Source organism: Papio anubis, chromosome 15, assembly GCF_008728515.1.
Source record: "Papio anubis isolate 15944 chromosome 15, Panubis1.0, whole genome shotgun sequence".
In the NCBI taxonomy this organism is placed as follows: Eukaryota; Metazoa; Chordata; class Mammalia; order Primates; family Cercopithecidae; genus Papio; species Papio anubis.
Window position 1 is genome coordinate 66007381 of NC_044990.1, and position 13871 is coordinate 66021251.

A 13871-nucleotide genomic window follows, 5' to 3' on the forward strand; every position below is an offset into this window, starting at 1 on the left:
GGCATAAAAATTTCTGGCAGACATGAATAAATGCTGAATATCAATAATCATCAGAGAAATACAAATTAAAACCACAATGAATATCACCCACCCCAATTAGAATGGCTATTATTAAAAACTTTAAAGAGATCAAGTGCTTACAAGTATGTGGAGAAAATAAAACTCTTGCACACTTGTTGATTGAAATATAAATTGATACAGCCATTATGGATAACAATATGGGATTCCTAAAGAAATTAAAAATAAAACTATTATATGAACCAGCAATCCCACTGCTGGGCCGATATCCAAGGGAACTGAAATTAGTGTGTTGAGGAGATATCACCTCTCCATGCTTATGGTAGAACTATTTACAGTAGCCAAGAGATGTAATCTACTTAAGTGTCCATAACTGAATGAATAGATAAAGAAAATGTGATATACATATTATATATTATATACTAATCTTCCTCTCCCAGCCCACTAATCAAACGTTAATCATTTCTGCCAGCACTATATATATATATATATATAATATTTAGTATATTATATATACTATGTTATACACACTATGGTATATTATATATACCAGTATGCTAGTATATATAATATGTAATATATCTACTAGTATATATATTAATTATATATAATACTAAATTATTATACTATATTATATAGTATTATATATAATACTAAATTATTATACTATATATATTATAATATATAATTATATAACTATATTATATATAATATAATATATAACTAATAATATATAACTATATTATCTATTATAATATATAAATTATTATATAATAAACTATTTTATTATAATATATATTATTTTATTATATTATATATAATATTATATATTATATATACCAGTATATATATCTCATACATAGATATTTATATCTCATGTATACTATATATACTACATACTAGTACTACATACTAGTACTAATACTATACATACTAGTATGTATAGTATGTATAAATATAGTATATATACTATATATACAGTACACATACTTATATGCATATATATAATATATATATAGAATCTCCCTTTCACTTACACATATATCCTATGAGTTCTGTCCCTCTGGAGAATCCTGACTAATATGGCATCTAGAATCATTTAATCATTAATCACATAGAGGTAAAAAGTAGAATGGTGATTACCAGAACCTGGGGTGGTTAGGAGGGTTTCGGATTTGGGGAGATATTGGCCAAAGTAAATGTAAATGTAGTTAGATAGGAGAAATGAATTTCAAGGAGTCTGTTGGTCAGCAAGGTGATTATAATAAATGATAATATATTTTATTCTTGAAAATGTAAACAGGGTGGATGTTGTATGTTCTTATGGTGAAAATGATAACTGTGTAAGATAAAGCATTTGTTATTTAGCTATATTAGACCATCCTGTATTGTATATGTACTTCAAAACATCGTGTTCCACGTGATGACTTGTTATCAAACAATTTTTAAAATAAATAATAAATAAAATTTAAACTTTTTAAACATTTGATTTAAGCTCGATAATTTAAGTGGGCCTGTTCCAATAGGCTGAAGAACTTACAAGCAAAAACATTTGCAGTTTCCCAGAAAAAAAGAAATTCTGCCTCAGGAATGCAACATAGAAAACCAGTATAAGTTTCCAGCCTGCCCACATACCCTGACAATTTTGGAGAATGTGTGTGTTGGAAGAGTGAGGGGGGTACATGTATTGCATACAGTTGATCCTTGAACAATGTTGGAGGTAGGAGTACCAACCCCCATGAAGTCAAAAATTCAGGGATAACTTAGACTGACCCAGAACTTAACTTCTAATAGCCTACTGCTGACCTGACAATGTAAACATTCTGTTAACACACATTTTGTATGTTATGTGTATTATATGCTATATTCTTAAAATATGGCATAAGTAAGCTAGGGAAAAATGGGTTTCAGAAAATCATTAGGATGAGAAAATATATGTACTAGTCATTAAGTGGAAGTGGATCATCATAAAGTCTTCATCCTTGTCTTCACGTTGAGTTGATAAGGAGGAGAAAGAGGATGGGTTGGTCTTGGTATATCACAGCTGTAGCAGAAGAGAGAGAAAATCTCAATGTAAGTGAACCTGTGCAGTTCAAACTCACATGTTCAAGGGTCAACTCTATACACACGCGTGTGCGTGCACACACACACACACGCATACATATTTAAATTTTTAAAAAAGAAATTATATGTGCTATTTAAAAATAATTAGGTGTATATATAGAGAGAATAACACATATATACATATATATTCAACATTTTTAATTATGTTATTTTTTTAAAAAACGAATTTTGTGTGTGTGTGTATATATATACACGTATATGTGTGTAAACATGCATATATGTGTGTATATATATTCCCTTTTTGTGGACAAATTAGATAAAACGCTAATGCTCAGTGAAGAGAAAGTCATGGCAATCCTGATACTGTTTTTACAAACCTCCATGAAAGTCTCTTTTCCATTCTCTTTTCACATTCCCTTCTTATATGCTCACCACACCAGAGCTCAAAAAAATTAATATATGCAAATTTAGTGGCTTAAAATAAACTAAAGTCATTATTCTATAATTTGGGAGGTATAAAGTCTGAAATGGGTTTCACTGGGCTAAAGTCCAGGTGTTGACAGGTCTGTGTTTCTTTTAGAGGGTCTATTGGAGAATCCATTCTTTCATATTTTCCATCTTCTGCAGGCCACTCTTGTATTCCTCAGTTCATGGCCCCTTCCTACATCCTTAAAGCCAGCAGAGAAGCAGCATCTTCAAATCTCTCTGACTTTCATCCTCCTGACTCTGTCTTTCATTTATTGGATCCCTGGTGATTACATTGGGTCCAGCCTTATGATCCAGGATAATCTCTTCATCTCAATCTGTGCTTTGATCTCATCTGTAAAGCCTCATTTGCCATATAAATAAACATATTCACAGATTCCATGTATGAATAAGGGGACATTTTTTTTGAGAAGAATTTATTCTGCCTGCCATGCTATATAATAATTGTTTTAAAAGTTTAAATCTTACATTCCATAATATTATTAAGAATTTATTTCTCCACATCCTCTCCAGCACCTGTTGTTTCCTGACTTTAATGATTGCCATTCTAACTGGTGTGAGATGGTATCTCATTGTGGTTTTGATTTGCATTTCTCTGATGGCCAGTGATGACGAGCATTTCTTCAAGTGTCTGTGAGCTGTATGCATGTCTTCTTTTGAAAAGTGTCTGTTCATATCCTTTGCCAACTTTTTGATGTGGTGGTTTGTTTTTTTCTTGTAAATTTGTTTAAGTTCTTTGTAGGTTCTGGATATTAGCCCTTTGTCTGATGAGTAGATTGCAAAAATGTTCTCCCATTCTGTAGGTTGCCTGTTCACTCTGATGGTAGTTTCTTTTGCTGTGCAGAAGCTCTTCAGTTTAATTAGATCCCATTTGTCAATTTTGGTTTTTGTTGCCATTGCTTTTGGTGTTTTAGACATGAAGTCCTTGCCCATGCCTATGTCCTGAATGGTATTACCTAGTTTTTCTTCTAGGGTTTTTATGGTATTAGGTCTAACATTTAAGTCTCTAATCCATCTTGAATTAATTTTCGTATAAGGAGTAAGGAAAGGATCCAGTTTCAGCTTTCTACTTATGGCTAGCCAATTTTCCCAGCACCATTTATTAAATAGGGAATCCTATATGAGTTTGTGTCCTTTGTAGGGACATGGATGCAGCTGGAAACCATCATTCTCAGCAAACTATCACAAGAACAGAAAACCAAACACCGCATGTTCTCACTCATAGGTGGGGACTGAACAATGAGATCACTTGGACTCGGGAAGGGGAATATCACACACCGGGGCCTATTATGGGGAGGGGGGAGCGGGGAGGGATTGCATTGGGAGTTATACCTGATGTAAATAACGAGTTGATGGGTGCTGACGAGTTGATGGGTGCAGCACAGCAACATGGCACAAGTATACATATGTAACAAACCTGCACGTTATGCACATGTACCCTAGAACTTAAAGTATAATAAAAAATAAAAAAATAAAAATAGTTTATGATACACAGCTCTATAAAATGCAACATGAAACAACATAAAATATTAATTGTAACACAGTTATACAGTAGCAAAACGAACAACAACCACAACAACAACAGAATCCAGTTTTCTATTGAGGACCAACAAGGAAAGGACAACTATCTACTCAGCAGATTTCAGTATTTGAGCCATTATTTAATTAAATGTATTTGGAATCCTATAATCTCCTGTTTATCCAAATATATATTTTTATATTCTAAGTGACAGGACCTTGAGATATTTTACAGATTTTACCTCATTTTAAAATTACTGAAACGGACAAAAACAAGAACAATAACAAAAAAACACCTGTCAACCTAGACTGTTACACTGGATGAAAGTAACCTTCAATTAAGGTGAAACAACCTGTACCTCAAAAGAAACACAAAAGCTAAAAGAATTCATCACCAGCACACCTGCATTACAAGAATAACTAAATAAAGTTCTTCACTCTGAAGGAAATGATACCAGCTAGAATTCTAATTAGAAATAAACAGCACAGAAAAAAACATAAATGTATATGGGTACATGCAGGTATGTGAGCACGGGAGTGAAAATGTTTGAAGTAACAACAGTAACAATGTTTGTGGGCTTTATAACATAAATTGTTAGAATTTAGACATATGAAAAAAAATCTAAAAAGGCTGGAGTAAATATGATTGGTCCGTTCTACATTTATTATCTGGGACATAGTAAAATTGATAATTTCAGATAGAGTATATTGCTACAAATACATTTTAGAATTTCCAGGAAACCATTGAAAGAATTATAATTAAACTGTAACAAAAAATTAATAATGGAGAATAAAGTAATTTCAAAACCTTTTAAAATAATGGTTGCACTGATACAAACTCTTTCCAGTCATGTACAAAAGTAGAAATTGATACGTACGCTTTCCACCACTTGGTATAATCAGATGTTTGAATTTTTGATACTGGGATAAATAGAAAACAATTTTTCATGGAAGTCTTAATTTATATTTCCCCATGAGTAATGAGGCTGAATTTCATTTATTCATATGTTCAATCACTACTTTTATTCTTCCTCTTTCAAATTTCTTCATAAATATTTAGCTCCATTTTTCATTTTTGGTATTAATTTATAGAAGTTGTTTTCATATTGTGGATATCTTTCAGATATATGGGTTGCCAATATGTTTTATAAATTGTAGCTTTTTATTTTATCAGCTGAATCTTTCAATAAAAAATTTTGTAACTGTAATATAGTAAAACTTATCAACTATTACTTTGTCTTTCCTAACTAAGTATTATAAGAATATCCTTCTTGATTCCATTGATTCTTATGTTTTTTTTCTAATAGACATTTCTTTGCAGGTAAATTATCTTTAATTTTGGGTGTTGTTAAGGTCTTCACATTTGATACCAATATGTACACACACACACACACACACACACACACTTCCGTTGTCTTCAGAATTTATTTTGGTTGTCTCCATCAACATTTAAATCAGCACAAAAATATAGTGTTATTTCTTTCAAACTTTATATACACACACACACGCACACTTGACCTGCATCTCTTGCAATCCTCCATCTGTGTACTCCTCTTTCTCAGCAAAGCATTTTTAAAAAGTTGTGCTGTCTCTCTGTCTCAATTTCCTCCTCTCTTTCTTCAAGTGTTGTAGGCCAAAATAGCCGGGAGTCATTTTGAATACTCTCTTTTTGTGAAATGTAATTCATCAGGACCCATGTCACCCTCTCTAATGCTACTGTTCTAATCTGAGCCACCATCATCTCTCACATGGATTAATATAATAATCTCCTAATTAGAAGATCGCTTAAACCCTGGAGGCGGAGGTTGAAATGAGCAAAGATTGCACCACTTCACTCCCACCTAGGGGACAGAGTAAGACACCATCTTAAAACACACACACACACACTCACATGGGCGCGCGTGCACACACACACACACACAGAGCTTTTTGTGTTTCTGTCTCCTTCAGTTCTGCTCTGACTTTAGTTATTTCTGGTCTTCTGCTAGCTTTTGGATTTGTTTGCTCTTGCTTCTCAAGTTCTTTTAATTGTTATGGTAGGGTGTCAATTTGAGATATTTCTAGCTTTCCAATGTGGGCATTTAATGCTATAAATTTCCCTTTTAACACTGTTTTAGCTGTTTCCCAGAGATTCTGGTACATTTTCTCTTTTTTCTCATTAGTTTCAAAGAACTTCTTTATTTCTGCCTTAATTTCGTTATTTACACGGGAGTCATTCAGAAGCAGGTTGTTCAATTTCCATGTAGTGTGCCGTTTTGAGTGAGTTTCTTAATCCTGAGTTCTAATTTGATTGCACTGCGGTCTGAGAGACTGTTTGTTATGATTTCTATTCTTTTCCATTCGCTGAGAAGTGTTTTACTTCCAATTATGTGGTCGATTTTAGAATAAATGCCATGTGGTACTGAGAAAACAAATCCCTAGCCAATGTCATACTGAATGTACAAAAGCTGGAAGCATTCCCTTTGAAAATCAGCACAAGACAAGATTGTCCTCTTTCACCACTCCTATTCAACATAGTATTGGAAGTTCTGGCCAGAGCAATCAGGCAAGAGAAAGAAATAAAGGATATTAGAATAGGAAGAGAGGAAGCTAAATTGCCTCTGTTTGCAGATAACATGATTCTATATTTAGAAAACCCCACCATCTCAGCCTAAAAACTCTCTAAGCTGATAAGCAATTTCAGCAAATTCTCAATACAAAATCAATATGCAAAAATCACAAGCATTACTATACACAAACAATGGACAAGCAGAGAGCCAAATCATGAATGAGCTCCCATTCACAATTGTTACAAAGAGAATAAAATACCTAGGAATACAACTTACAAAGAATGTGAAGTTCTTCTTCAAGGAGAACTACAAACCACTATTCAAGGAAATGAGAGGGCATAAACAAATGGGAAAACATTCCATGCTCATGGATAGGAAGAATCAGTATCATAAAAATGGCCATACTGTTCTAAGTAGTTTACAGATTCAATGATATTCCCATCAAGCTACCATCGACTTTCTTGACAGAATTAGAAAAATACTACTTTAAATTTCACATGGAACCAAAAAAATAGCCAAGACAATTCTAAGAAAAAAGAACAAAGCTGGAGGTATCACACTACCTGACTTCAAACTATACTACAAGGCTACAGTAACCAAAACAGCATGGTACTGGTACCTATATAGACTAGTGGAACAGAACAGAGGCCTCAGAAATAACACCACACATCTACAACAATCTGATCTTTGACAAACCTGACAAAAGCAAGCAATGGCGAAAGGATTCCCTATTTAATAAATGGTGTTAAGAAAACTGGCTAGCCATATGCAGAAACCTGAAACTGGACCCCTTCCTTCCACGTTATACAAAAATTAATTCACGATGGACTAGAGACTTAAATGTAAAACCCAAAACCATAAAAACCCTAGAAGAAAACGTAAGCAATACCATTCAGGACATAGGCATGAGCAAAGACTTCATGACTAAAACACCAAAAGTGATTGCAACAAAAGCCAAAATTGACTAATGGTATCTAATTAAATTAAAGAGCTTCTGCACAGCAAAAGTAACTATCATCAGAGTGAACAGGCAACCTACAGAATGGGAGAAAATTTTTGTAATCTACCCATCTGACAAAGACCTAATATCCAGAATCTACAGGGAATGTAAATAAATTTACAAGAAAAAAAACAAAGAACCCCATCAAAAAGTGGGCAAAGGATATGAACAGACCGTTCTCAAAAGGAGACATTTATGCAGCCAACAAACATATGAAAAAAGCTAATCATCACTAATCATTAGATGTAAATCAAAACCACAATGGTATACCATCTCATGCCAAACAGAATGGCGATTATTAAAAAGCCAAGACACAACACATGACAGCAAGGCTGTAGAGAAATAGGAACGCTTTTACACAATTGGTGAGAGTGTAAATTAGTTTAACCATTGTGGAAGACAGCCTGGAGATTCCTCAGAGATCTAGAACCAGAAATATCAATTGACCCAGCAATCCCATTACTGAGTATATACTCAAAGTATTTTAAATCATTCTGCTATAAAGATACATGCACAGTTATGTTTATTGCAACACTATTTCCAATAGCAAAGACTTGGAACCAACCCAAGTGCCCATCAGTGATAGACTGGATAAAGAAAATGTGGCACATATACACCATGGAATACTATGCAGCCATAAAAAAGAATGAGATCATGTCCTTGGCAGGAACATGATGAAGCTGGAAGTCATCATTCTCAGCAAACTAACACAGGAACGGAAAACCAAACACCACATTTTCTCACTCATAAGTGGGAGTTGAACAATGAGAACACATGAACACTGGGAGGGTAACAACATATACAGGGACCTGTTGGGGGTTGGGAGACAATGGGAGAGAGCATTAGAACAAATACCTATTGCATGCGGGGCTTAAAACCTAAATGATGGGTTGATAGGTGCAGCAAACCACCATGGCACATGTATACCTATATAACAAACCTGCACATCCTGCACATGTATCTAGGAACTTAAAGAAACACACACACACACACACACATACACACACACACACAAACTCCTAATTAGCCTGACTGCAGTTGTCCCACTTTACTTTTTATATGAACCAGCAGTCTGAGTGATTCCTTTAAAATACAATTTCTATTTTGTCACTTAATAACATTTCTCATGTTTTACTCAGACAAGTAGTCAAAATCCTTACAATGACAAAAAGGCCATGTACGATCTACCCACCATCAATAATCCACTTGTTGATTTCAGTCAGTCAATTGCCTGGTCACTCTGTTAAATGGCCTTTCTATACACAGAATAAGCAAGGAAAATCCCTGCCTTAGGGCCCTTTGCACAGGCTATTTCCTCAGTCTGGACTGTCTTCCCCCAAAATTTTCATTGCTATCTCACTCACCTTCATTTATTATTCATCTGTCTCATATTCGATGGAAAATCTCTATTCACCACCTGTTTTGAACTGCAAATCATCTTCTCTTTGTTGTTGTTTATTCCCCTTTCCCTGACCTGTTTTTGTTTGGTTTTCTTTATTTGTTTTGAATTGAAAATGCCTGTTTCAAACAGTGTAAGTAAGTTATAGTAATGTGACAATCAGTCTCAAATCTCAGTGGTTTAAATAACCAAGATCATTCTGAAATCCCATGTAGGTCTACAGGAAGTCTCAGCGGATTGTAGTTCCTTTGGATTCAGCTAATGGATGATCTATCAAACTAAGATTCTACCACCACCTTCTGTTTACCCAGTTACGTCAGCAGCAGAAAGAAGAGAACATGGGAAATTGTGTATGAGTTATTGAATATGCCTATAATAGTTATTGAATATGTCTATACATCATTTTCTTATGCATAATCTCAAAGGAGTGAGGAAAATCTTCCATCTGTTTATGAGGAGTAAAGAACTAGATATATCTATGGAAAGTAGCAGAGTTTGATGCCTTGCCTTCTAACCTAATGAGTAATTCACTGTTAAGTATTTTTAATTAATTATCCCTCTTACCCCAGTAGAATGCTGAATTCATAGAGCCAATAGGTTTTAGCTGTTTTGATCATGATTGAAGCCCAGTAGCCAAAACAGTATAAATATACTTGATGCACAATAAAAATGTATTGCATGCACAGAATCCAACATAGTGCATTACTTTCTCTTTATTATAGAAACTTTGTACTTTTTCTACAATAGTATTTTTAATGTATGAATTTTTCATCTAGAATTATCTTTTATCCTTATATTGTTACAGTTTTTAAACGTTATAAAACTCAACTTCCAAATCAAATGCATTATGTACATGATATCCTTTTTAATTTACTTAACTGTAAGTAATCTTTTTAATGCAATTATATAAAATGTATATTTTTCCTTTAATGGAACCTTAACACTCAGCACTTTCACTGTACTAGGTACCAAAATATACCGCTGAAAGAAGTTACAGCAAAATTTTGGGTTGAGAGGTGGGAGTGGAATCAGAAAATAAAGAAAAAAGCATGTATGAGAGGATGAAAGATAGTAATGGGGTGATAAAAATAGAACCAGGGATAAGGCTACGGTCAGGAAATGCATAATGAAAGCAAATCACTGACTGCATAGCCAAATCCAACTTGAATAGAAGATAACTTGAAGAAATCAGAAATCAGACAAGTAGTGCTTTTCTCCCTAAATTTATTTTCTTCCTTCCCTATAAATACATCTTTATCTAAACATTTGACCATCCAGCTAAAACCTGTATGTCCCTGGCTTACCTCTGATTAAGTGTGCATATCTACCTCATGTTTGGAACAATGTGTGTGAGTAAACATATTGGGTGCTATTTCTGGGTGATTTGAGTTAAGCTTTTTTGTATGGGTGAGTCTTTTCTCCCCTCCCATGGGCTGGAATGAAGATGTGGAAGCAGCTTATTTTTGACTGAGTACACAAGGGCACAAACTATTGAATAGTAGGAACCCAGGAGGAAAATTGTCTGATTTTGTGAATGTCTTCATGGGGCAAAGCTGCCTGATAACCTGGACTACCAGGACTATTGTTATACACAGAAATAGAGTTTACTTATTTATATCACTATAATTTTGTAGGTTGTTTATTACAGCAGGTGGACTCTAACTGATAGAGGTGGTGATATCCCAAACTGGAAAATACAGAGAATCCAAGATCACGCATGAGAGAGTCAAGGAAAATAGGAGAAAAGTTTTTTACTATCTGAACTCAGAGCAAATGGTTTTACGAAGCAGCCATTGTTCCATTGGCAAGCTGTTGCCCTACTTTGGCAAGTCAAACCTTATCATATTTTCAGATCTTGTATCAGGAGCCACATAGTTGGAAAAAATATTTCCTGCTCTCTCTTCCTCTAAGTAAATGCCATTAGCTAACCTCCCCTCCTTCCATACCCCAGCCTTGATTCTGTCACCCTATACAGTGTTGGTGGATTTCTCTTTCACATATATAGTAACTTACTAATTGGTATAACAGAGTTTTTGTTTGTTTGTTTGTCTGTTTGTTTGTTGACAGACTCCTGTCTGTCACCCAGGCTGGAGTGCAATGGCAGGACCTCAACTCACTACAGCCTCCGTCTCACAGGTCCAAGTGATTCTCCTGCCTCAGCCTGTCAAGTAGAGGGGATTACAGGTGTGTGCCACCACACCTGGCTAATTTTTGTATTTTTAGTAGAGAGAGGGTTTCACCATGTTGACCAGGCTGATCTCGAACTCCTGACCTCAGGTGATCTGCCCTCCTCGGCCTCCCAAAGTGCTGGGATTATAGGCGTGAGCCACTGTGCCTGGCCCTCTTTTCTTTTCTTTTTTTGACAAACAAACAAAAAACATTAAAGCTATTTTCTTTAATGAAAGTTGAATAAGAAAAATAACTTAAATGCCTAAATTTCTTAGAGTTCTCCAACCCAGTGCAAAACTCAAACTAACACCTGTCTCTAATGGAAGGATACTTATCATCAGCACAATGGATTATCTTCCCCTTCCAGACTCAGCTAATCTCTGTGTTGTGTTGCAGCACTTTTGATCATTCACTCAGTCTCCTAACCTCTCCCACAAAGGAAAAGTTGACGTGCTCATATCTTCCCATTAGCAGTCTACAATATAAAAATATATCATGCAGAATCATTACTACTTACTTCGACAACAAGAAACAAGGAGAGCTACATACACGAATTGTAATGATTACTATATTGTATATAGATTCTATATTCATTTTTCTTATTAAGCTGGATTCTTAATAGTGAACAGAACCAATGTGCAATATATTTTTTGTAGTCAATTTTTATTTAATAACTTGAATGTAGAAAGGACTTCGACATTTTATTTCATGAATATTTTTTGAAAACAGTATTCTTGTGCGCATGTTCTCACTCATAGGTGGGAACTGAACAATGAGATCACTTGGACTCAGGAAGGGGAACATCACACACCGGGGCCTATCATGGGGAGGGGGGAGGGGGGAGGGATTGCATTGGGAGTTAGACCTGATGTAAATGAGGAGTTGATGGGTGCAGCACAGCAACATGACACAAGTATACATATGTAACAAACCTGCACGTTATGCACATGTACCCTAGAACTTAAAGTATAATAATAATAATAATAAATAAAATAAAATAAAGTGAACTTGAACATGCAAAAAAAAAAAAAGAAAACAGTATTAAAAGTATGTGATTATGTGCCTCAGTGTCACCTTATTGCAAGGTTTGTTTATTGAACAAATTTTTTAGCAATATATTTATTGCAGGACAATGATAAGCTCTTAAAGAATATTGTAAGGACAACCTATAGCTCTTAGTTTCATTTATTTTAAAGCTTTTCTCTAAGCTCCTTCTTAGCTATTATGTAACTTCTAGACATAAAACTTGTGGGAAAATAAATTAGGCATTGTGCATTGCTGACTTAGGACACACTGCGACTTCTTGTGCCTTCTGGATAACTTTGTTTCTACGAAAGCATATTACAATGTCACTGAAAGCTTATTTTGAAATTTCATAATTTCCCTTGTATTATGCTTTACATAAAAATCTGCATTGTATATTTCCATACATTTCAGATACAGCAAATTCATAGTAAAAATGTATCCTGAAAAGTTTCAATATGTATGTGTATAGTTACATTTAAATTATTTTCAAACAAAGGCCTATTTATGTCATGCTGAAACCAACAAACTTAGTTATATAGAATAGTAATGTTATTTTTTAGGACAACCAACTAAAACTGCCATTTAGGCATTATACATGACTCACTACTGTAGTTACGATATCGTTTTTGTTTTTGATCAAATCTCCCAGAGGCCTTATGGCAAGTAGTATTAAAACCACTAAAGCAAATGTTTATATAATTTGGGGATTGATGTTTCATAAATCAGTAAGAATTCCCTATCACTTTATATAAAGATCTAACATCTTTTGAAGGATTTGATAATTTGGAGTCCTAAAGGTACAGACCTTTCCCATATATCTACTTCTTTGTATTCCTTCATAAAGAACATACACTTAGCTTTACATTTTAAGTAAAACAACACTCCCGCTCCCAACCTAAACATGCCACCACCCTAGGCTCAGAGGATGGTATAGAGAGAGTAGATAACTCATTTACATGGGATCAATTGGATTTTTCTCTAGGGACTTTGGAATGGAGACAAGGCAATGAAGTGTAGCTTAGCTATGCATGATTGACCCGTAAAGCTGTGTACCTACTGTCTGTATTTGGGATTCGATTCCCATTGGGGGGATGCTTTGATGAGCCACACGTAATTAATAATATAAGGCAACTGATATGGTTTGGCTCTGTGTCCCCATCCAAATCTCATGTGGAATTGCACCTTCCAATGTTGGGGGAGGGATCTGATGAGAGATGATTGGATCATGGGAACAATTTCCCCCTTGCTGTTCTTGTGATAGTGAACGAGTTCTCAGGAGATCTGGTTGGTTAAAAATGTATAGCACTTCCCTTTTCATGCTCTCTCTCTCTCTCCTACTCCACCATGTGAAGATTGTGCCTGCTTCCCCTTTGCTTTCTGTCATGAGTGTAAGTTTCCTGAGGCCTCCTCATCCATGTTACCTGTATACTCTGTGACACTGTAACTCAATTAAACCTCTTTTCTTCTTAAATTACCCAGTCTCAGGTATGTCTTCATAGCAGTGTGAGAATGGACTAATACACCAGCCATGTAGAGAAATGAGATGCAAACATAGGCACACAAATAAATATAAGAAGACAAGATATTAAGAGAAAGATTGAGATGGTTTCCAGCTATAGAGAAGTCTAAATACACTTTCTTA

General features: G+C 34.8%; 1 long non-coding RNA gene across 1 annotated transcript in view; it reads right to left on the reverse strand.

Annotated features, from left to right (window-relative positions):
• Nucleotides 1-1004: 1004 nt before the first annotated feature.
• LOC116270498 overlaps nt 1005-13871 on the reverse strand; it is a 79855-nt gene continuing 66988 nt past the window's right edge. Inside the window, exon 4 of the long non-coding RNA XR_004178527.1 lies at nt 1005-2062. This is a non-coding gene — a long non-coding RNA (uncharacterized LOC116270498). The remainder of the gene's footprint in view (nt 2063-13871) is intronic.